Here is a 26,240-nt window from a genome sequence, read left to right on the forward strand (position 1 = left end):
GATATCCCAGTTTATCACCCGCCACTTGTCACTGGGCACAGAACTTGGCTAGATTGAGAGAAAACATTCATTAATCTATTCCTTTATATGGCCTTGGTGGAACAGCTGTTTTTGCGTCAAGTAATGTGTTAGAATCTAGGGATACATTGTGACTGATGCTCAGGCAGCTCCTTCCCTGAAAGAGCTTACACACACAAATTTACAATCCCAAGCACTGGGCTATTTCAGCTGTGAAACTTACGGACCTCATTCTAAATGCTGCCTATCCCTTCTCTTACTTGATTCTCTTTTTTCCCCAAGGACGGCTTTAAGCCTGCATGTAATTTCCATAGGCAGACCTCACTCAGGGTGCACTCACTCTAATCCTGCAAAATTAAGAAGTCTAGTTTGGGGAGAAGGCATTAGTAAGCCGGGGTGGAACAAAAGCTCAAAATGCCCCATCTCTGAGTTGCGGTTGGCAGTTGGAGAAGTTGGCTGAGGCATCATGCTAGCAAAACACACGTCTGGCTGCCTTCCAGCCTGCGCTGCCCCCACCCCGCCTCCCGTCCAGAGCAGAAGAGGGCTGCAGTTCGGTGGTACAACAGAGGCACAGAGCTGCCAAGCACAGAGCATGTCACACCAGCCACATGCGCCTCGGACCCCATGCAGATAGGCAGGTATTGGTGCTCAAAATGGGGAAACTAATTATTACTTCAGCAAAACTTTAATGAGCTCCTACTGCATACCTGGCCTATATTCAGCGGCACAGACTGGTGGTCACCTCTGAAATGGCATGGGCCAGCTGACAGGTGACAGGGGCTTTGCTATCAGCAGCCCAGTGGGCTACCCCCAGGGCAAACCACAGAAAGGCCCAGCATAATCTTGATGCCCAGCAAGACCCTCGTCTCCCCAGGAACACATAACTGGTAGTATCACGCTACCCAGAGTAACCAGCCCTGGAGAAGGTGATGAGGAAGAGAGATTGTTAGCAGTGAACCCCACCCCCTTTCCTCCTGGGTGGCACCCCCTCTCATACCGCTTGCCCCAGTGCACAGCACCCATGGAGCCTCTACCAACCCCTCCCACTACCAAACCTGCCTTCAAGGACATTCTTATACCTCCTTCTAGCTGAAAGGTGAGTGACTGGTATGGCTTCATGTACTCTTAACTGTTAAGTATGTGGTGCTTTTCAACTCATAAAGCATGATCTTGTTCACCTTCATGAACCATGACGGAGGAAAACACACCATTATTCCCATTTCACAGAGGTACAAACTGAGATTAAACAGTTTGTATAACTGTCCAACTGTGTATACAGTTATTGTGAGAGCCAAGAGGCAAATCATGACACTCCCTATGCAAACTCAGCCCTCTTTGCGTTACAGACTAGTCTCCTAATGCTTCTGTGAATTAAAAGCAACAAAATATCAGCCAGGGGAGGGGTATTTAATACTAGAGCCTCTTTTATTTACACTTTAGAAAAGGCACCTTTTTTTTAAGATTTTTATTTATTTATTTGAGAGAGAGACAGTGAGAGAGAGCATGAGCAAGGAGAAGGTCAGAGGGAGAAGCAGACTCCCCATGGAGCTGGGAGCCCGATGCGGAACTCGATTCCAGAACTCCGGGATCATGACCTGAGCCAAAGGCAGTCGTCCAACCAACTGAGCCACCCAGGCGTCCCTCCTGGACGCATCAGTTTCATAACCAATTCTTTCAGGCCACATTTGAGAAGCAAACTGAGCCCATTTTTCTTACATCCTTCAGAATCTGGATGAAAGTGTCACTCCAGAAGAAACTTCCTATGATTTTGAACCATTCAAATCCATGTGCTTCTCTAACATAATTCGTGAACTAAGTAATTATTTTTATGACGCTCCTGAAAGAAAAGGCGTAGCTGAGCTATTCCTGGGTTACCTCCATTCCTGGAAGGGCTCTAGTCCTCTGCTCCTGCTTCAGCCATAGTCCCATGACTGCCCAGTGGCATCACCTCCATGACCTCTTCCTTCTTTGGGAAACACCCTTTCCTTGGCCCCCAACACTCAGTACTGTCCTGGCTTCTCTGCTTCTGCTACACAATGCCTCCATCTCCTTTGCTGACAGGGCCTTTTCCGCTCTGGCTCTCCGTCTGTCTCTTCTCTCTGTGGAAGGCCTTCTTCCCCCAACCTCTCCTCTCCCCCTCCCCCCCATCCTGCTACAATAACTCTGCACACAGCCACCAGCCTTCTTGCAGTCCCCAAGTCACTGTGCTGCCTCCTCCCACAGGGCTTTTGCACCAGCTGATCCCTTCCCCTATTTTTTCTGCCTTCCTTCCTATCCTTCACAACTCAGCTCTTATCAAAGTCTCCCAGACCTCTGCAAGCTGGTAAAATGCCCCCCGAACTGCACGGCCCACTTGAAGTACCAGATAACTTTCCTTTGCAAGCCCTTCTCACGGCTCTGTGTTTATAGTTCTCCAAGTGTTTATTGTGCATCACCACCATGTGACTGTGCGCTCCACTAGGGCTGAGACCATGTCTGGGTTTGCTCCCCTTGTAGTCCAGGAACTGGCCTGTGATCTGGCTCACACAGGTGCACAGCAAAAACTGATTGAGTGCACGCAGGCTGGAGGAATGCTGCACTCATAGTACAGGCTTGGTGGGATGGGCCTCTGCAGGAAGGAGGGGTACGCTTGGACCTCTGCCCTGCTGCCGCTCCACTCCACCCAGATCCTGGCTGTGCTGAACACCTTCCATGCTTAACCAGTGATTCATTGAACCAGCGGGCAGACATCCTCAGGTTAAGAGACCCTCCTGCAAGCATGATTTGGAAAGACTAGATTTCCCCAGGGTACCCGGGTGGCTCAGTTGGTTGAGCGTGTGACTCTTAATTTCAGCTCAAGTCAGATTTCAGGGTCATGAGATTGAGCCCCACATTGGGCTCTGGTCGAGTGTGGAACCTGCTTAAGATTCTCTCTCTCCCTCTTTCTCCCTTCCCCCTTTCTCTCTCTCTCTCTCTCCACCTCCCTCCCTCCCTCTTAAAAAAGAAAAAGACTAGATTTCCCATTCTGGATGATCGGTGCCTTGAGTCTAGTAATCACAAGCAAATACTCATTTATTGTTTCCAACATGGAGAAGGAATGAGTGGAAAGTAATTGTGTAACAAATTCAGGGTTTTTTTTTTATTATTAATTGGTGACACACATCCTGTTTGCTGTTTCTTTAATTCATTCAACAGATGGGTGTTGGGTGCCTTGAGATTTGCAAACACCATAATTTCTTTAATCAGCTCATTTACCTGGTTTGGTATATTCAATACTACCCGTTGCTGCCAGGGAGGAGTCTATGTGCTTACAAATGTCAGTGATCACCTTGACCAACACCATCATATCAGAAAGGCAGAGATTGAGGAATACTCCTCTTCTGGTCCAAGGATATGACAGGTTTCGTTTTTTCGTATTTTTTTTTCCAGAGGGCTTGTGTTTCAGCTACTCCAAATAGTAGGGGCTTAAAGCAGTGCGCATGTGTTGTCTGTCACAGATTCTGTGGGGCAGGAATTCAGAAGCAGTTTGGTTAGACAGTTATAGCTGCAGGCCTCTCATGAGATGCAGTCAGAACGTCAGCTTTGGGGTGTTAGTCATCTGACGGTTTGCAGGAGCACCCACTTTCAAGAGGATTCCCTCTTATGGCTGGCATGATGTTGCTGGCTGTTGGCTGTTGGCCTCATTTCCTCTCCATCTGGGCCTCCAACAGAGCTGAGTGTGCTCAGAACATGGCTGCTGGCCTTCCCTACAGTAGGCAGAGCAGAAGTCCAGTAAGAAGCAGAACAACCTTCTGTGATATGCCTTGGTAGCATCTACCACCACTTACATCATAGTCTATTGGTGACTCAGACCAACGTTGATGCAGCACGGGAGGGGACTACACAAAGATGTAAAAACCAGGAAGCACAGACCATGGAGGACTAACCTGGAGGCTGACTACCAAAGACTGATCCTGTGGCCATGTCCCTGCTTTCCTGCCAATTCCTAGATTCAATGACTAGTGATTTGTTTCTCTTTGAATCTTTACTCCACGCTCACTCCCCTTTGTTCCAGCTGAGGCCATGCTGCTAGGAAATGCACCCCACCTTCCCAGGCCTCCTCCAGGGTCACAGAACATGACATTCTACCCTCCACTGCCTGTGATGTCCTTCGTCATTGTGTCCCAGTGGCCAGTGTCCCTGAGCATGTTCGTTTTGCGAGGCTGACTTTCTGGTTTGCTTTAATGGCAAGGATCCTTGTGATTCATAAAATATGACATGATTTTAGCTCATAAATTCTGTGCAGGGACCCATCGAGGATAGATTCCATTTGCAGCCTCATTGCATTTAGCAGGGCCCCCTTAAGGATCCTGTGAATGGAAATGACAGTTTCTTTCCTAATTGCTCCCATCGGCCCCTCTCCTCTGTACTCCCTCATGCACCTCCCTTAACCTAGAAGGTCCCTATCCATTTTTCCTTCACCTAATCAGTTCACTTCTACAATGTTTTTTTGCAGCATGTATTCAAATCTTATGCCACCTCCTCCTGGAAGCCTTCCCTGACTAGACCCTCAAAGAATTTTCTCCAAAAATTCCTTTAGCACTTATGTCTGTATCACATCATTTGTAATCATGTGTTATTGTTCCAGCTTGCTGGCAAACTCCTATTCCTTTTTGACGTACCATGGAACCATGAAGAATGTAGAGAACATTCTTCTTAGAAATCATTTTTAGAAATCATTTTTAAATACCTTCATTGATTTTTCAACAAACATGCCTGGAATGCCTTCTACATGTCGAGCACTAAGCTAAATACCAAAAGCACAAGCATAAGTAAAACACAGTGTCTGGAATGATCTTTTAGAAGAATGATATTTTGGTGGCAAATCACACAAGGTCTGATCATGTATCATTCACTTTAATGTGTGACTTATCTGCCTGGCTTAGTAAGCTTTATATCAAATACAAGTTCAAATGTAGCAATCAAAATGTGGTCACTTTGCATATTGCAATAGTTAGCAAACTCCTAAATAAGGCTAATTAATCAAGCTGGATATTCTCTTCAGGCACTTGTTTGCTTGGTTTGCAGAGCCTAACATGAAGATGTCATTGGAATGCATTTTTTTTAAAGATTTTATTTATTTATTTGACAGAGAGAGACCACAAGCAGACAGAGAGGCAGGCAGAGAGAGAGGAGGAAGCAGGCTCCCTGCTGAGCAGAGAGCCCAATGTGGGGCTCGATCCCAGGACTCTGAGATCATGACCTGAGCTGAAGGCAGCGGCTTAACCCACTGAGCCACCCAGGCGCCCCTGGAATGTATTTTTAAAAGCAGGATGCATTGTTATAACTGGTGGCAGGAAAGAAAATATGCAAAGTTTCAAATATCACACGGAAAACTTGAAACTGCTAAACCGCCAAATTATAACTTCTCTGAGAAAAGAGACTGCCAGTGTTTCTCAAATGAGGATGGATAATCTCTCTGTCAAGCATGATCCTCTGTCCACTCCCCTCACTTCCTTGTCTTTGCTCTGATGTCCTTCTGAATATGGTCACTGGGCTCCATGCACATATTCGAGATTGAATCATTCATTCTAAGATGTATCTCTGGGGTTTTTTCCTCTATTGTCCATATACAATACACATCAGTGGAGAGTTCTTAGCCTTTTAGTCCTCCAGAATTAAGTCCCCTGAAAGCACCCACTGAATACATGCCACTTCTAGTCCAACTTTCCACCTAGAAAGCCTTCAGGGGAGCCACTGGGTATAATTATGCAGTTACAACCACCATAGTCTTCTCAGGGATGTCTCCACTGTGCTCCCTTTAAAACAGATGGGATCCTATAAACACATTTCACCATTATGTGAAAGAATTATTAAAGATGGGATTGGTATGAGAAAAGTGGGGGATTTTCTACAAAGATGAAATATAGGGGTGCCTGCAGGGCTCATTCAGTTAAGTGTCCAAGTCTTGATCTCAACTCCGATCTTTATCTCAGGGTCATGAGTTCAAGCCCCATGTTGAAGTGGATGTGGAGCCAATTGAAAAAAAAAAAAAGGACTGAAATAGAACCTGACTGAAAAAGGCAGCTTCAGAGTAGTAGAAAAGAGAAGGAAAGGAATTCTGAGACAAAACACAAAACAACTAATTCCTGAGGGAAGGAGATGAATTTGTGTGTGTGCATCTGTATGTCTGTATCTGTGCAACTGTGTGTGTATCTGTGCATCTGCATGTGTGCACATCTGTATCTGTGTGTGTGTGTGTGTGTGTGTGTGAGAGAGAGAGAGAGAGAGAGAGAGAGAGAGATGCTTAATGCACTGGAGACATAATCTTGGTAAGCTGAGGAAACAAAGAAAGTGTCTTTGAAGGGAGAGCATTTGAGCCAGACCTTGAAGGAGAGATATTGCAAGTGGAAACAGTGATAACAGGACCTTCTCACCAGAGAGACTGATGTGAAGAAGGAGAAGGAGAACTTTGAGAAGTTCAGGTTGGCTGGACTGGAGGATGCATGAAATGCATTGATAGATGGGATACTGGGAAGTAGAATTTATAGAAACATGGTATATGTATGATGGGAAGAGGAATTTTTTAAAGATTTAATTTCTTTGTTTAACAGAGAGATAGAGAGGGAGCACAAGCAGGCAGAACAGAGGCAGAGGGAGGAGAAGAAGCAGACTCTGCTGAGCAGGGAGCCTGATGCAGAGCACGATCCCAGGACACTGGAATCGTGACCCAAGATGAAAGCAGCAGCTCCACTAACTGAGCCTCCCAGGTGCCCCTTGGGAAGTGGATTTTAAGGGATCCCATGATTAATCTCTGGGCTTACCACAAGGCAAAGACTGAATCTGAGCACCCCCAAGCTCAGCCTGGACTCCTGAGTGTCCTACGTCAGAAACATCTTCTGTCCCTGGCAGAAGCAAATACAAAACCCCTTTAGATGAAAACATCTCCATTTTAGGCCCTCATGATTTCCACAGTTTAAGGTTAATCAGATAAGAAATCACAAACCCTCAAAGAAACAAACACCATGTGAATAATCAGCAGAAACAAAATTCAGGCTCTCAAGTGCTTTAGATATTAGAATTATTAGATACAAAATATGAAATGATTATGCATATGTTCAAAGAAATAAAAAATAGAATAAAAAGTAAATAATAGTTTGTGGGTGCCTGGGTGGCTCAGTCCCCTAAGCATCTATCTTTGGCTAAAGTCATGATCCTGGAGTCCTGAGGTTGAGTCCGACATCAGGCTCCTAACTCAGCCTCCCCCTAGTGCACTCTCTCACTATCTCTGACAAATAAATAAAATCTTTTGAAAAATAATAAAATAAATAAATAATAGTTTCAACAATACCTAAAACAACTTACAAATGGAAAAATATTACCATGAATAATAAAAGTTCAGTGAATGGCTAAATAGTAGATTAGACACAGCAGAAGAGAAAATTAGGCAACTGGATGACTGGTCAGAAGAAATTTCCAAGACTGTAAAACAGAGGTAAAGGAAGATGGAAAAGATAAAGAAAGAAAAAGACATTAAAAAAATGGGAAGATTTGGCATCTGTCCAATCAAAGTCCAGGAAGAAAAGAGAATATTATAGATTATCATAATTGTTTGCTCATCATCATTATTTGATCTGTTCGTAAATAGTGTTAATAAATTTGAAAACATCTATGAAATAAACTCCTGGAAAATTGTAACTTACTCAACTTGACTCAAGAAGAAAGAGAAGGCCTAAATGGTCCTACAATTTTTAAAGAAATTTAATCTGTAGTTAAATATCTTCCCAAAAACAAATTTTATGAGCAAATTCTAAGAAAGATCATTCCAGTCTCCTAGAAGATGGAAATGAGGGAGTACTGCCCCAGTAACATTCTATGAGGTGAACAGAGCCTAAATGCCAAAACTAGGCAATGATGATGTGATGAAAGAAAATTGCAGACAATCTAACTTGTAAACATCAAAACAAAAATCCTAAAGAGCAGAACAAATCCAATCCAACCAAGTATCAGTATGAAAATATATCTTCTCCAGACTTGCTCTATCCTAGGAATTCAAGGGAGGTTTAACATTAGAATAAATATAAGGAACCACATTAATACATTAGAGGAGAAAAACCATATGGTCTTCTCAGTTAACTCAGAAAAAGTATTAGATACATGCCTTTAGGTTAAAAAAAATCTTAAGAAATTCAAAACACAAGGGAGACTCCTTAAACTGATGAACAGTATCTATAAAGAACCTGCAGCGGGGGGACAAGATGGCGGGGTACTAGGAAGAGGCGTCTTTTCAGCTGGTACCCCAAAGTGAGCTGATTACCTACCAAAGAACTCTGATCACCCATGAAATCAGCCTGAGATCAGAATTATACACGTCTGGATCTCTACAGGGGCAGAAGACGCCAGTGAGCAGGTAAAGCGGAATGGGAACAGCGGACTGATATCGGAAGATAAACAAAAGGGGGAGGGAGCCACCAGAGGCGACCGGTGGGAAAGTAATACCCCGATACGAGCGAGAGCGCCCTGCGTCTGGGGACCAGCATTAACTCGGAGACTGGTTGAAAGCACTCCAAAAGAGCAAAGGATCGCGGGGGCGGCTAGGGACAGGGGCTTGAGTCCCCGGTCCCAGACGGCCTCCCCGGCGCGGAGGCAGAGAGAGTGCGGCGGAGAAACCGCTCCTGGTCCCTAAGCCGCCAGCGTGCCCCAGAGCGCGGGGTTCCGGCTCCTGTGAGGGGATGGGAGCCGGTCTGCAGAACGCGCGCTAGCCCTACCACAAAGCTTGAGATGCGCGTGCACGTCGCTCCAGCTCTCCTGGGTTTCTAAGGCCCTGGGGCGCTTCTTGACCCGGGCCATTGTTTCAAAGTCTAAGCCGCGCGCCCGCGAAACTCTTCCCCGGACAGAGGCGCGCAAAAGCCCAGCCTGCGGCTTACGGACCCGCGCCCCGTTCTCAGTGCCCCAGACGCGTGCCCGACCCACAGCCGCCTCTGAAAAGAGGTGCGCGCAAGCCGGGCACTCCCAGCCCCGGCCAGCGGCAAAATCTCAGTGTGCGATCGCTGCTTGGAACCTCTCTGGCGGTCAGGAGCTCCCAGACAGCCGCCACTGCCTTGGCTTTGGGGACGAGCAAAAGATCCTGCGCCCCCAGGGTCTTTAACTTGGAACCTGCACTGCCAGCGTCCAAGGGGGAATTTATTCAGCTTCTGCACCCAGACTGAGGCTTCTGAGACGGAGATCAGGAAGTGCTCCAGGGTGCACCTTGACTGCACCAGAGTTGATACATCCAGCTACATCTGTTCAGTCTTCTCCCACCAAAATGACTAGGAGGAGGAATGCCCAACAGAAGAAAAATACAGAGGATGGACCTTCTGCAACAGAGCTAACGGCTATCAACATAGACAATATGTCGGAAAGAGAATTCAGGCTAACAATTATCCAGGCAATAGCTAGGTTGGAGAAAGCCATGGATGACCAAACAGAATTGATTAGAGCCGAACTGAAAGCGACCAGACAGGATGTTCACAATGTTAGGGCGGAGCTTAAAGCTACCAGGGAGGAGGTCCACAATGCTCTCAATGAGTTCCAATCCAATCTAAACTCTCTCAAAGCTAGGGTAACTGAGACAGAAGATAGAATTAGTGATCTGGAAGACAAACAGATAGAGAGAAAGGATCAGGAGGAAGCCTGGAACAAACAGCTTAGATCCCACGAAAGCAGAATTAGGGAATTAAGTGATGCCATGAAGCGTTCCAACGTCAGAATTATTGGAATTCCCGAAGGGGAGGAGAAAGAAAGAAGTCTAGAAGATGTCGTGGAACAAGTCCTTCATGAAAACTTTCCGAATCTCGCGAATGAAACCAGCGTTCATGTACTAGAGGCTGAACGGTCTCCACCCAAGATTATACACTCCAAAAAAACATCACGACACCTGATAGTCAAATTGAGAAATTATAATTGTAGGTATAATCTCTTGAAAGCTGCCAGGGCAAAGAGGCTCCTTACTTACAGAGGGAAGCCCATCAGAATAACTTCAGACCTGTCCACAGAGACCTGGCAAGCCAGAAGAGGCTGGCAAGATATATTCAGGGCACTAAATGAGAAGAACATGCAGCCAAGAATACTTTATCCAGCAAGACTGACATTCAAAATGGATGGAGAGATAAAGAGTTTCCAAGACCGGCAAGACTTAAAAGACTATGCAACCACCAAGCCGATACTGCAGGAAATATTAAGGGGGGTTCTATAAAAGAGGAAAAATCCCAAGAATAGCATTGAACAGAAATATAGAGACAGTCTACAGGAAGAAAGACTTCAAAGGTAACTCGATGTCAATAAAAACGTATCTATCAATAATCACTCTCAATGTGAATGGCCTAAATGCACCCATAAAACGGCACAGGGTTGCAGATTGGATAAAACGACAGGACCCATCCATATGCTGTCTACAAGAGACCCATTTTGAACCTAAAGATACACGCAGACTGAAAGTGAAGGGGTGGAGAAGCATCTTTCATGCCAATGGGACTCAAAAGAAGGCTGGGGTAGCGATTCTCATATCAGATAAATTAGACTTCAAACTAAAGACTGTAGTCAGAGATACAGAAGGACACTACATAATCCTTAAAGGGACTATCCACCAAGATGATCTAACAATTGTAAATATCTATGCTCCCAATATGGGAGCAGCCAATTACTTAAGAAAACTGTTAATCAAGATAAAGAGTCATATTGATATGAATACACTAATTGTAGGTGATCTTAACACGCCTCTTTCAGAATTAGACAGATCATCGAAGCAGAAAATCAATAAAGAAACAAGAGCATTGAATGACACATTGGACCAGATGGACCTCATAGATATATACAGAACATTCCACCCTAAAACAGCAGAATACTCATTCTTCTCAAGTGCACACGGAACCTTCTCCAGAATAGACCACATACTGGGTCACAAATCAGGACTCAGCCGATACCAAAAGACTGAGATTATTCCCTGCATATTCTCAGATCACAATGCTTTGAAACTGGAGCTCAATCACAAGGAAAAGTTCTGAAGGAACTCAAACACCTGGAAGCTAAAGACCACCTTGCTTAAGAATGCTTGGATCAACCAGGAGATCAAAGAAGAACTGAAACAATTCATGGAAACCAATGAGAATGAAGACACTTCGGTCCAAAACCTATGGGATACAGCAAAGGCGGTCCTAAGGGGAAAATATATAGCCATCCAAGCCTTGCTCAAAAAAATTGAAAAATCCAGAACACACCAGCTGTCTTTACACCTTAAAGAACTGGAGGATCAACAACAAATCAAACCAACTCCACACATAAGAAGGGAAATCATCAAGATTAGAGCTGAGATCAATGAGGGAGAAACCAGAGATACAGTAGAACGTATCAATGAAACTAGAAGCTGGTTTTTTGAAAGAATCAATAAGATCGATAAGCCACTGGCTACACTAATCCAAAAGAAAAGAGAGAAATCCCAAATTCATAAAATTATGAATGAAAGGGGAGAGATCACAACTAACACCAAGGAAGTAGAAACAATCATCAGAAGTTACTACGAACAGTTATATGCCAATAAGCTTAGCAACCTAGATGAAATGGATGCATTCCTGGAAAAATATAAACTACCAAAATTGAACCAGGAAGAAATCGACAACCTGAATAGACCGATATCTAATAACGAGATTGAAGCAGTGATCAAAAATCTCCCAAAAAACAAGAGCCCAGGACCTGACGGATTCCCTGGGGAATTCTACCAAACCTTCCAAGAAGAAATAACACCTATTCTCCTGAAGCTGTTTCAAAAAATTGAAGCAGAAGGAAAACTTCCAGACTCTTTCTATGAAGCCAGCATTACCCTGATCCCCAAACCAGGCAAGGACCATACCAAAAAGGAGAATTTCAGACCAATATCACTGATGAATATGGATGCTAAGATTCTCAACAAGATCCTAGCCAACAGGATCCAACAACACATTAAAAAGATTATCCACCATGATCAGGTGGGATTCATCCCTGGGCTACAAGGATGGTTCAACATTCGTAAATCAATCAATGTGATACAACAAATTAATATGAGAAGAGAGAAGAACCACATGGTCCTCTCAATTGATGCAGAAAAAGCATTTGACAAAATCCAACATCCGTTCCTGATTAAAACGCTTCAAAGTATAGGGATAGAGGGAACATTCCTGAACCTCATCAAATCTATCTATGAAAGACCCACAGCAAATATCATCCTCAATGGGAAAAAGCTTGCAGCCTTCCCGTTGAGATCAGGAACAAGACAAGGATGCCCACTTTCACCACTCTTGTTCAACATAGTATTAGAAGTCCTAGCAACAGCAATCAGACAACAGAGAGAAATAAAAGGTATCCAAATTGGTAATGAAGAAGTCAAACTCTCTCTCTTCGCAGATGACATGATTCTTTATATGGAAAACCCAAAAGACTCCACCCCCAAACTACTAGAACTCATACAGCAATTCAGCAGCGTGGCAGGATACAAAGTCAATGTGCAGAAATCAGTGGCTTTCTTATACACTAACAAGGAAAATACAGAAAGGGAAATTAGAGAATCGATTCCATTTACTATAGCACCAAGAACCATAAGATACCTGGGAATAAACCTAACTAAAGAGGTAAAGGATCTATACTTGAGGAACTATAGAACACTCATGAAAGAAATTGAAGAAGACACAAAAAGATGGAAGACCATTCCATGCTCTTGGATCGGAAGAATAAACATCGTTAAAATGTCTATACTGCCTAGAGCAATCTATACTTTTAATGCCATTCCGATCAAAATTCCACCGGCATTCTTCAAAGAGCTGGAGCAAATAATCCAAAAATTTGTATGGAATCAGAAGAGACCCCGAATCGCTAAGGAAACGTTGAAAAACAAAAATAAAGCTGGCGGCATCACCTTACCTGATTTCAAGCTTTATTACAAAGCTGTGATCACCAAGACAGCATGGTACTGGCATAAAAACAGACACATAGACCAGTGGAACAGAGTAGAGAGCCCTGATATGGACCCTCAACTCTATGGTCAATTAATCTTCGACAAAACAGGAAAAAATATACAGTGGAAAAAAGACAGTCTCTTCAATAAATGGTGCTGGGAAAGCTGGACAGCTATATGTAGAAGAATGAAACTCGACCATTCTCTTACACCGTACACAAAGATCAACTCAAAATGGATAAAAGACCTCAACGTGAGACAGGAATCTATCAGAATCTTAGAGGAGAACATAGGCAGTAATCTCTTCGATATCAGCCACAGCAACTTCTTTCAAGATACGTCTCCAAAGGCAAAGGAAACAAAAGCGAAAATAGACTTCTGGGACTTCATCAAAATCAAAAGCTTCTGCACAGCAAAGGAAACAGTCAAAAAAACAAAGAGGCAACCCACGGAATGGGAGAAGATATTTGCAAATGACAGTACAGACAAAAGGTTGATATCCAGGATCTATAATGAACTCCTCAAACTCAACCCACACGAAACAGACAAACACATCAAAAAATGGGCAGAAGATATGAACAGACACTTCTCCAATCAAGAAATACAAATGGCTATCAGACACATGAAAAAATGCTCATCATCATTAGCCCTCAGGGAGATTCAAATTAAAACCACATTGAGATATCACCTTACACCAGTTAGAATGGCCAAAATTAACAAAACAGGAAACAACATGTGTTGGAGAGGATGTGGAGAAAGGGGAACCCTCTTACACTGTTGGTGGGAATGCAAGTTGGTGCAGCCTCTTTGGAGAACAGTGTGGAGATTCCTCAAGAAATTAAAAATAGAGCTTCCCTACGACCCTGCAATTGCACTCCTGGGTATTTACCCCAAAGATACAGATGTCGTGAAAAGAAGGGCCATCTGTACCCCAATGTTTATAGCAGCAATGGCCACAGTCGCCAAACTATGGAAAGAACCAAGATGCCCTTCAACGGATGAATGGATAAGGAAGATGTGGTCCATATACACTATGGAGTATTATGCCTCCATCAGAAAGGACGAATATCCAACTTTTGTAGCAACATGGACGGGACTGGAAGAGATTATGCTGAGTGAAATCAGTCAAGCAGAGAGAGTCAATTATCATATGGTTTCACTCATTTGTGGAGCATAACCAATAGCATGGAGGACAAGGGGCGTTAGAGAGTAGTAGGGAATTTGGGTAAATTGGAAGGGGAGGTGAACCATGAGAGACTATGGACTCTGAAAAACAGTCTGAGGGCTTTGAAGTGGCGGGGGGGGGTGGGAGGTTGGGGTACCAGGTGGTGGGTATTATAGAGGGCACAGCTTGCATGGAGCACTGGGTGTGGTGAAAAAATAATGAATACTGTTTTTCTGAAAATAAATAAATTGGGGAAAAAAAAAAAAAAAGAACCTGCATACAGCAGCACCTTTCTTAATTGAGAAATACAAGAAGCATGGAATGTCCATTCTCATCAGCCCACTACACTGGAGGCCTTGGCAGACAGCCTTTATTTCAGGAACTTGGCAATTTCTCCACCTGTCAGTTGCACTGCTTGGCACACAAAAGGCAATCTTTTCCATGTATCTTAGTAACAAAACAACAGAACTTTATTTACTTAAGCAATCTTTCTATGATCCTATAAGACGCATGTTGGTGATTGATTTAATTACCCCCAGCTCTTAACAAAATCTTGCAAAGCCCCGGCTCCCACACTCTAATTCTCTCTCTTCCGGAAATTTTCTGTTCTTTAAATTCAACAAAAGTAGTTGGAGCAAGAAGAGGGGATAAAAGTCAAATTTTTTCCTCTTGTTCAGGATGCAAGAAATATTTCAAGAAATATTTCAAGAAGTTGGTGGTAGGCATGATTCCATTTCTCAATATCCTTCCTGGTACATACAATTCTTGGTGATAGACTCTTCATTATCACTCATTCTTATGTATGGTTCCTATCGTCCATGAATAACCCGGACATTTCTCCTTGCACAGGGCAATGAACCCTACATTACTGCTTTTAATGATGGCATTTGCCCAGGTGGAGAAACTGATTTCTTTTTCATATGTTTCAATTCAAATCATAAATTATTCTACTTCTACAGATGGTTTTTCTAATATATAATTCAGTAAGAATAAAGTAACGGGCAAACATGATGTTAATTAGAGGAAATTTTGTAGCATGCTTGACTGTTCTTTTTGCTGGTATTTGACAATTATGTCATTGTTTATAGTTGCTAAGGTGATCATGTGAGAATACTCAGTTTTAGAACACTTGGAGTCCAAGTTTGTGGCTCATATCCTTCTGAATCACTCCACTTATAAATAAAATTAATTTGACACTGGGCCATTTAATCAACTTTACCTCTGGCAAGTTAAATACAAGCCAGTTGCGTTCTAGCAAGAGTAAATGAATTACTTGTTGGCCAACCCCTTGCAGCTAATATCGTTTAGCCCATTTAGAAATAGAATCACTCCACCAGGAAATCAAAGTGGTATTATATTAGGAAAATTGAATAAAAGGAGAATCTCTGGGTATATTACCACAGAACTACTTAAAGCCAATTAAAAAAAAAAAAAGAAGAAGAAGAAGAAGTCCAGAAGCTTCCAACTGTTGGTGGAAGTTTAAACTGCGATCTCAGCAACTACAGATATTTGCCAAAATATTAAATGGGCATGTTCTTTATGTCATCCACAAACAATAGAGACATGTTCAGGATAAATTAGGTAATAATAATTTTTAAGATTTTATTTATTTATTTGAGGAGAGAGAAAGAACAGGAGCAGGGGGAGATAGAGAAGCTATTCCCCACCAAGCAGAGAGCCTGATGCCAGGCTTGATACCAGGACCTGGTGATCATGACCTGAGCCTAAACCAAGAGCTGGATGTTTAACTGACTGAGCCACGCTCCACTTTTTTTTTTTCTAATATTCTGTTTATTTATTTGAGAGAGAAGACAGCACGAGTGGGGTGAGTGGCAGAGGGAGAAGCAGATTCTCCACTGAGCAGGGAGCCTGATGCAGGACTCAATCCCAGGACTCTGGGATCATGACTTGAGCTGAAACCAACAACTGGATCTTAATTGACTGAGCCACCCAAGCGCCCCTACATTTGACCAGCTTTATAAGATCTCTTTCAGGACAAATCATCCCCAGCTTTTTTTCCAATTTTGTGTCACTCGGTTCAAGAACCAAGTTCCCAGGAGGGAGTATCTGATTGGCTTAGATCACATGACAAGAGCATAAGCCACAGAGGTTCTCTCCAGGAAGGACAAACACTGGCCCCACTTTGTATTTGCTTTAAAAAAGCACAGTGAGGGGTGCCTGGATGACTCCCTCCATTAAGATTAAGCAGGTGCCTTCGGCTCAGGTCATGATCCCAGGGTCCTGGGGTAGAGCCCCGTGTCCAGCTCTCTGCTCAGTGGGGAGCCTGCTTCACCCTTTCCCTCTGCCTGCTGCTCTGCCTACTCGTGCCCTCTCTCTGTCAAATAAATAAATAAAATCTTTTTAAAAAATAAAACAAAAAAGCACAGTGGAAGACAACAATTTGAGATGTGTTCTTATTTCTTCTCCCTATCCCCAAAGGTACTGTTGTCAGACTGAGAAGAGCAGACAGACAGACAAAAACAACATGGGGTCAATCTCTTGGCAGCAGCACCTGCACATCAGAGAATCTATTCTTCTTCTACATCACCGAAGTGGTAAAAACTGTTTCTTAATGGAAAAAAATAGTAAGAATGTCCATTAATAAGGTCATAATTAAATAAGATATTGTATATCCAGATGGGAATTCTAGCTTATCACTGGTCAGTGAAATTAGAGGACACAGAAGGATTTCTAATATACATCCCTAACTGAATCAAGAAAGCTCCAGAAGAGGACGTAAAGTATAACAATGGTCACATACAATTTTAAAAGATGTGTATGGAACAGGAAAGACACATAAAATCTAATGAGAAAACTTCCCTATTTTTGTCTTCCACCGGTCCTTTTTTTTTTTTTCCAATTTATTTATTTTCAGAAAAACAGTATTCATTATTTTTTCACCACACCCAGTGCTCCATGCAAGCCGTGCCCTCTATAATACCCACCACCTGGTACCCCAACCTCCCACCCCCCCGCCACTTCAAACCCCTCAGACTGTTTTCAGAGTCCATAGTCTCTCATGGTTCACCTCCCCTTCCAATTTACCCAAATTCCCTACTCCTCTCTAACGCCCCTTGTCCTCCATGCTATTGGTTATGCTCCACAAATAAGTGAAACCATATGATAATTGACTCTCTCTGCTTGACTGATTTCACTCAGCATAATCTCTTCCAGTCCCGTCCATGTTGCTACAAAAGTTGGATATTCATCCTTTCTGATGGAGGCATAATACTCCATAGTGTATATGGACCACATCTTCCTTATCCATTCATCCGTTGAAGGGCATCTTGGTTCTTTCCATAGTTTGGCGACTGTGGCCATTGCTGCTATAAACATTGGGGTACAGATGGCCCTTCTTTTCACGACATCTGTATCTTTGGGGTAAATACCCAGGAGTGCAATTGCAGGGTCGTAGGGAAGCTCTATTTTTAATTTCTTGAGGAATCTCCACACTGTTCTCCAAAGAGGCTGCACCAACTTGCATTCCCACCAACAGTGTAAGAGGGTTCCCCTTTCTCCACATCCTCTCCAACTACTAGAACTCATACAGCAATTCAGCAGCGTGGCAGGATACAAAGTCAATGTGCAGAAATCAGTGGCTTTCTTATACACTAACAATGAAAATACAGAAAGGGAAATTAGAGAATCGATTCCATTTACTATAGCACCAAGAACCATAAGATACCTTGGAATAAACCTAACTAAAGAGGTAAAGGATCTGTACTTGAGGAATTATAGAACACTCATGAAAGAAATTGAAGAAGACACAAAAAGATGGAAGACCATTCCATGCTCTTGGATCGGAAGAATAAACATTGTTAAAATGTCTATACCACCGGTCCTTTAAAATATATCCATCCAGTCTTGCTGGCGTGGAGGGGGGTGGGAGGGATGGTATGGCGAGGTGATAGACACTGGGGGACGGTATGTGTTGTAGTGAGTGCTGTGGTTTTTGTAAAACCGGTAAGTCACAGACCTGTACCCCTGAAACAAATAATACATTACATGTTAACAATAAAAAAGTTAAATAAAATAAAATATGTTCAGTGGGGAAAGCTCATTCTCTACTTAAGGGAAAAATTCGGGTGGTACCCTGGCCTCTGTGAACTCATAGGTAATAAGCAAATGCTATGATTGCTTTAAGTCATAAGCACAGCATCAACTCAACAACTGAAGACGTCTAACCCTGTATAATAATAAAAATCCCAGATTTGACTTAAATTAGGTTTTCTCCCAACCTGCCAGTCTGGAACCTGCTGAACTTGGAAGCCTGTAGACCTTGAAGTCTCCTTCTTCTGTTTTCCTTCAGTACGGTCTTCCAACCCTCAGCTTGCTAAAGGACTCTGAACCCACCAGGTTCAGAAGCAGAGAATTCTTTTCCAACTAGGGGTCCTACAGGCTGGCATCACTCTTTCTTCAGGGTGCTTTTGGAAGTAACGCACGGGCCTCCTGTAAAGAACATGCAACAGCTCTTTACATGATGTTGGCTGCATTTTTTTTCTCCAGATGGCTGTCCCCTCATGTTTGTTGTCTTCAGGAGACAGAGCCACATGGATTCCCATGGTTGACACCCATTGCCCTCTTGGACATGATTGAAAATGGCCAGTTCTCTCTCTCATATGGTCCACATCTGGTCCATGACAAGGACTCATAAACCCAAGTCCCATCCTCCCCACCAGCCGTCTCTGGATGCACACAGTGCACTCGGGCTCCTCCTACTCACTGCCTCTGGCTGAGAGAAACTCTTCACTCTCAGCTGTGTGTCAGAGACTGGCCCGCTCTTATGGAAGGGTCGCCTTAAAGCTCCAGTTGGCCTCAGACAAAGGGGAATCACCTCTGTGTTCCCACCCTTAGGAGATAAGATAGGTATTCAGAGCAACTGAACTTACTTCTTTTCAAAGTAATTCTCCTGACAAGTACTCACTATTCTGCAGTGATCTAGCTCTACCACACCCTTTGTGTGAGCCGTTCAATCTGTTCTTGACCATTGATTTTAAAATATCTGCACAGTGGCATATTTCAAATACCACCCCATTGCCTTGTGTTTCTCTCTGTCTCTGTCCCTATTTCCTTCTGTCCTTAACTGTCTCTCTCTGTCTCTGTCTCTCTCTTTCTCTCTCTCTTTCTCTCACATACACACACACACACACACACACGCACACACACCCTTTAATCTAGTTTGCCATCTTATTACTCATGCATGTGAGTGTGTGTGTATGTGTGTGTGTGTGTATAAAGTCCTTGCAAAATTTGGAAGGACATACTCTGTATCCATCAGGGTCATGGCATTAAAACTGGATAATTTGAAAAGAATTTGGTAAAAGTACAGGTGGAATTTTGGGAAAGAACAAGGTTTAGGGCAATGCCCCAGGACTAATAAGAGCATGGAACCATTATAACCCACAAGCCCGACATTATCTGGAGAAGGTGGCTTTATGGAAAATGTCACTTCGGTTTCTGGCAGAGATGCAACAGCTCATGGTAACCCAACAGGGAGGGAGTAAGAGAGAATAAAAAACTCGCTACCAGTTGCCTCCTGCCCTCCCAACTCCTTCTAATGCCTCCTTTTGGCTGACTCCAGTGATAGCCAGAGAGCAAAGGATCATTCCTGCAGTCTGCTGTGGTCAGCCACTGAGAGGCAGTGGGGAGAAGGGTGGGGAAGAGATCAGGAGGGCGAATGGAAGTTGCTCAGAAACACATTCCAGAATGCTAATAGCACTTACCTCTGGAGAGAGACGTGAAAGATGACTTCCGCCCTTTATTCTTTCTAGCTCCGGATTCTGCATTTTGAATATTTTATAACAACCATATCTTGATGTATTCGGTGTGCAAAGTTTTTAAAAACCAAAAAATCCATTGAGTAGTTAGAGTCACAACTGTATGATTTTAGATGGCACTGTGTGCAGCACTGGAGATTCTCCTCTGCGAGTTTATTAGTTTCCAGTGATCTGGCTCATGATTTGTGCCCTAGAGCTGGTGTTGCTCAGTCAGGGTATACTGGGACTTAGAGCTGAGTAAGCTCCAGCGATACCCAGAGCCAAGCACAGGCCACTGCGGAGTTCTTGCAGGAAGGTTACAGAAACAGCTAGAACTCACCTTAGCAAGAACAGGGTAACTGTCCCCAAAGACGTCCGTCCACGTCCTAATCTCTGTGTCTTGTGAATGTATTACCTTAGCAGGCAAGAGGCCTGGCAGAAGTCATGAAAGATCCTGAGAGGTGGAAATTATTCTCGATCATCTGGTCGGTCTCAGTGTAGTCACAAGGTCTTTAAAGGGTGGAAGAGGCAGCAACAGGAGAGTTGGAGAAGATGTGCCAGTGGAAGCCAAGGTCACAGTGATGTGACCACAAACCGGGGACCGGGCAGCCTCTAGAAGCTGCAAAAGGCAAGGGACTGATTCTCCCCTTCAGCTGCCAGAAGCAACGTGCCTTTGCCGACACACCTTCAACTTGGCTCTGTGAGACCCATTTTGGACTTCTGGCCTCCAGGATGGGATAGAATAAGTTTGTGTTGTGTCAACCCACAAGACTAGGGTCCCTGGTTAGAGAAGCTATCAGAAACTCACACACCTAGTTTTGTGTCATGCCCTGTATTTTCAGACCCCTTGCAGTTAGTTAAGTGAGGCAAAGTGACTGTGTTCTGGCCAGCAGACAATAGATCAAAGTGACAGGCATGACCTCAAGTCTTGGCCCTAAGACTTCCCACGGGATGCCCCTCACTCTCTGGTGGTCAGCTGGAGGATGGAGTGAATCTGGTAGGGGATTCTGAGGCCCTTGGAGATGGCAGAGCTGATAGGTGAAAGGACCCCAGGGCTCAGAACAACCCCCACCCCAACCTGCTTCATACTCTGATATGAATAAGAAATATGTCGTATTACCATAAATCATTGAAACATCGGGGTTGTTTGCGAAAGCAAGGCACTTACTTTGACTAATATAGGGAGACCTGTTTTTTCAATGGTAAGGAGAACATACTTCTACGTGGACTCCTGTGGAGATTTTAATGATGAGAAGCCCTCATGGAAACCTCGGGAACAGTTTTTATTCACAAATGCTCATGCTGGGGGTGCCTGGGTGTCTCAGTCATTAAACATCTGCCTTTAGTTCAGGTCATGATCTCAGGGTCCTCAGATGGAGCTCTACATCCGGCTTCCTCCTCAGCGGGGAGCCTGCTTCTCCCTCTCTCACTCCCCCTGCTTGTGTTCCCTCTCTCACTCTCTCTCCCTCTGTCTGTCAAATAAATAAGTAAAATCTTTTTTTAAAAATGCTCATGCTATCCTAAAATCATTTTCTCAGATCTTACAGAATAAATGTATGCTTTTATTTCTAAAAAAAAATCCAGAAGAATGTTTTCACAATATGACTAATAACAGTTGCTATCGCAGACTTTAATCTGACGCTTCTGAAATTACCATCTCTAATGTGCATGAGAAATCAAGGACAGAGCTTCTGTCATTTACCCAGAGCTGGAGACTGATGCCCAGACACTCACGCTTAGTGTGACGGTTTTGACTTCCTCACGTGTCAGGTAATTCACCAGAACCTGTAGAGTCAGGTGACACAAAGGCAGGAAGGAATTCTTAAAATTCTTAAAATCCACTTCGGTTTCCAAAAGAAATAAAATATTTGGAGCCAAAGTAGAGGAACTATCACTATAGTCAGATTTCATTCGGCTAAAATGTATAGTCAAGAACTTCCCTAGAGATGCAGATGCACTCCTGAGACATCAGATACCCAGGAATACCAATGACCGTGAATCACAGTGCAGGCACTCAATGGTCCTTGAAAGAAAGAGAAATGGAGATTAAGGAACATATTCCAAATGTCAAGTGGAAGTAAAGGGGCAGTAATGAGCAGAATGGTCAGGTGCTCTAAAGCTGTTTTCACCTACTTCCAGTGCCACCACTGAAGCAGCCAGGGCTGCTCAGTTTGGCAAAGGTTCCTGGAAGCATGTTGTCCCAAGTACACATAGGACACACGTCATTTCAGTAAAATGCAAATAATCCAGTCTTTCAGGCTACTGGTATGAATTTCTGAGGACAAAAAGAGCATTTTCTTCAGCTTTGAATCCACAGCCTACAGCAGAGTTTTCCCACAATTTGTGGGTGCTTGATAGAATTTTTGGTATAACCAAAATCTCAAAATATATGAGGCTCAGTTTAATATGTACTGAGCAATCCAGTGAAAGCCTTCTAGGGCTTTCGTGATGATAAAGAAAAACAAAAGGAAAAAAGGAAATGAACAGCAAGCTAACAATTTAAGAAAAGTAAGTGAAGTGATGAATATAAGAATATATGGTAAATAAAGATTTATGGCTTTCCCATACATACCAGAAATAATCGATTACCATTCAAAATGTAAAAGATTCCATTTTTAAAATAATCAAGTCACAAATGAGAACAACCTTAATGAGGCCTACAGGTGGAAAACTAGAAATCTTTTTTCTAAGATTTATTTATTTATTTGACAGAGTAAGCGCACAAACAGAGGGAGAAGCAGGCAAAGGGAGAGGGAAAAGCAGGCTCCCTGCTGAGCAGGAAGCCCAGTAGAGGGGTTCCATCCCAGGACCCTGAGGTCATGACTTGAGCCGAAGGCAGACACTTAACCAACTGAGCCACTCAGGAGCCCCTATAAATCTTTATTTAGAACTTTAAAAGAAGGCTTGACTGAATGGAGAGCTACTGTATTCATGAAATACAAACTGCTTGGGAGTGTTGGAGTATTGCTACAACTGGATAGATAGACAAGGAACTCTATTCTCTCCCTGGGGGTCTTGCTTCTCTGACCAAACCCTGACTGCTACCAGGAGCTTATCAACATTATCATTGTCAATGTCATTCTCAACGTAATCAATCATAGAAGCATTGGTTTTCTCAGGTAATATTCTATGCAAGCTGAAGTCTATAAAAGGATTCATTTATTTTTCTATTGCCTTAATCCTTAGAAAGGCAAATATCATTCTCCCCATACTATAAATAGTTAAATAAATTGATACCAGAAGTCCCTTGAGGAGCAAGGGTCTGACATACCCATTTTTCATTCCAAAATTTACCGTGAAGGAAAGAGGAGGTGTGACTAGGCTGGCAAACAGGTCTTCCACCCTTGTCTACCTGGAAGAGGTCAAGGGACCACCTCAGCTCAGCTCAGCTCAGGGCCATACGAGGGATTCATAAATTCGGTGCGTCTGTGCACATAAAAATTCAACCCTTTGAATGTTTTGCTTTTAAGGGGTTGACCTCCGTCTGCTTGGTTAAACAAAGCTCTTCTGATTAGTTCTAACCAGCCTTGAATTAGGGATTACTTGGCCTTGGGCAAGCTTAAACGTAGAGCAAGTCAAAGCAAAGCATAAAATGAGGGTGTGATTTTGCATAGGGTTTTTCTTATTTATTGGTTTCACCAACTGTTTAACTTCCCTGAAGGTCTAAGATATTAGAAACTTCCTGCAAGAAAACACCTGCACTGCAGAGCCTCCCTGAACCCAGGAGAGTCGCAAATGCTCCGTCTCACGGGGCTGCCTCTGCACCACCAATCTGGCCCGCGCCCCAGGTTTGTGGGGGGAATGGATCCCAGCCCTCGTTCTCTGTACTGCAGGGGGATTTCTCTTTTGATGCCCCGTCCTGCCGCAGTAAGGAGAAACTCACACAATCTCACACAACCACCGTCAGGGTCTCCCTCTATTTTCCCTGGAGTTGAGTGTAAAGGCAGGACGTTTAGAGGGTACAGAGACTTTGCGAAGGTCCCATGAGATCCTCAATTCATCTGTTCCACGGGAGTCCCCACTGAGAACGCTCATGTCCCTGACCACATCATCCTTCGCCCTGGTGGGCCTTCCTGTGGCTTCTGTGTCACACTTGGAACAAAAGTACATCTTGGCTGCTCCAGCACACCATGGGGGGTGGGAGAGGGTGACAAAGAACACCCCAAAGACAAAAACAACTGCTAATATGTCTCAAATAACATCCGGCCCTGGTGTCTGGTTAAATTTTGTTCAGCTTGTTCTCCATCTCTCAAGCAAGTGCCTTACATTGCTTACATTAGCTGTGCCTTACATCTCTACACGTGCTCACTGGTCAGCAGAGGGCCAATGACACGATTGTATTGTTGACAATAATCCCATGTGGGTAACATGCACTTAGGTATGTCTAGGGGGCTTTCGCCATACAGGGGACCCATGTCTTAAGTGAGAGCTCCCAAAAGTGGACCCTCTGAGGATTCGTGTACAAGTGATGGGTTGATTATGCAAGTAGAGCTCCCAGGGCCAACTGGGAAGCCAGGAAGGTGAGATGAGGGGCTCAGGAAAGGCTCACTCTCAGGCCAGCGCCCCACCAAGGGTAGCTGATCCCAGTAAATGACACCTTGGGGTTGACCCAAGGGACCCATGGGTGCTGGGACTAAGTCCTATTCTCCAAGACTCCCAAGGGAATTCCTTTAAAAATGCTGGGGAGCACACAGATATGGTGAAAAAGGGTCCGGAGGTATGAGCAGAGCCTGGACACGGACCAGTAGAGCATCCCCACTGACTGGACCAGTGAGGACAAGCATGGCCCGAAAGGGACGCTGGTGCATGCCACACAGTGGCATAGCTGTAAGACAAACAGAAGCAGGACAGGAAAATATTAAAAAACAACAACAACAACAACAAAAAAAAAACCCACAAACCTGAAGCAAAGGTTTGCACACCTCTGGTTCACTGAGAATCTTTAACATGTAATGTCAGCAGTATTGTGACTCTTTGAGCAATGGCTTCAGGCCAAGAGTTTTCCAAATAGAGCTGCAAAAACATCACAGTGAGGGTGACTGTCATTTCAGAACGTCAGCAGGCATGCACTGAGACACAGGAGAGAATTCAAATTCAGGTGACAGGCGCTTGGAGATAAGAATGCCCATGGTACTTATTCACACAGATGCATTACATAATTTATGGGGAAAATGGTCTCGTAAAAAATTAAGAAATCCTTTTACTCTATTTTGCACACGATATTTTAAAGGAGCACTTATGCTGGACAAGTTGGAAAAGAGATCATGACTTCTAACTTGGAAGACCTTTCCCCTTACTTAGAGGAATCGTTCTCCAAGTGTGGGAGGTGTGGTTCTGGACCAGCAGCAACCGTCCTACCCCCGGGTCTGTTGGAAATGCAAGTTCTCAGGCTGACCCCGCAGCTCTGTGGGTGGCCCGGCCTAGTGCAAGCTCACAGCCCCAGGTGATTCCGGTACACGCTGAGGTTTGACAACCATTGCTTTAGAAAACCACCTACGGGGGCACCTGGGTGGCTCAGTGGGTTAGGCCGCTGCCTTCGGCTCAGGTCATGATCTCAGGGTCCTGGGATGGAGTCCTGCATCAGGCTCTCTGCTCAGCAGGGAGCCTGCTTCCCCTCTCTCTCTCTGCCTGCCTCTCCATCTACTTGTGATTTCTCTCTGTCAAAAAAATAAATTTTAAAAAAAAATCTTAAAAAAAAAATAAAATAAAATAATAAAAAAAAAGAAAACCACCTACGGGGCGGGGGTCAGCTGGTGGTGCAGCTGGTCTAGCCGCTGAACGCTGGACTCTCGTTTTCACCTCCAGTGAAGATCTCAGGGTCCTGGGATTGAACCCTGCTTGGGCTCCTGGCTCACCGTGGAGGATGCTTCGGATTCTCCCTCTCCCTTTGCCCCTCCCCCCAACCCTCTCTCTCTCAAATAAATAAATAAGTCTTTTTTAAAAAGAAAGAAAGAAAACCACCTATTTGAGTTTAAGTTTATGATACAGAAATGGGGGAAAGGACACTGGAAAGAGTTCTAATTTTCTACTTAGAATTAAGATTCTCGGAAAACTTAACCTTATTGAAGCTACACAAGATAGATTTTATTTTAAAAATGACAACATCTTTAATGATTTTCGGGCTCCAAAAACTGTCATGTTTATTATTTTAAACTGTTAGGCATTACAGAAAGGAAGTACATTTCTTTATATATATACATGCGTCTATGGGAATAATGAGCGTTCCCTTAAATCCCACCACTTAGGAAACAAAATCAGTTAACATTTTGGTGTATGTCTTCTAGATGTTTTCCAAATATATATATAATATATACATGTGTATATTTACCAAAATAAAGGATCATACTAGACATGTTGTTTGTAAATCTTTGCAAAGTAC

The sequence above is a fragment of the Neovison vison genome, chromosome 1 (assembly GCF_020171115.1).
Source record: "Neovison vison isolate M4711 chromosome 1, ASM_NN_V1, whole genome shotgun sequence".
NCBI lineage: Eukaryota > Metazoa > Chordata > Mammalia > Carnivora > Mustelidae > Neogale > Neogale vison.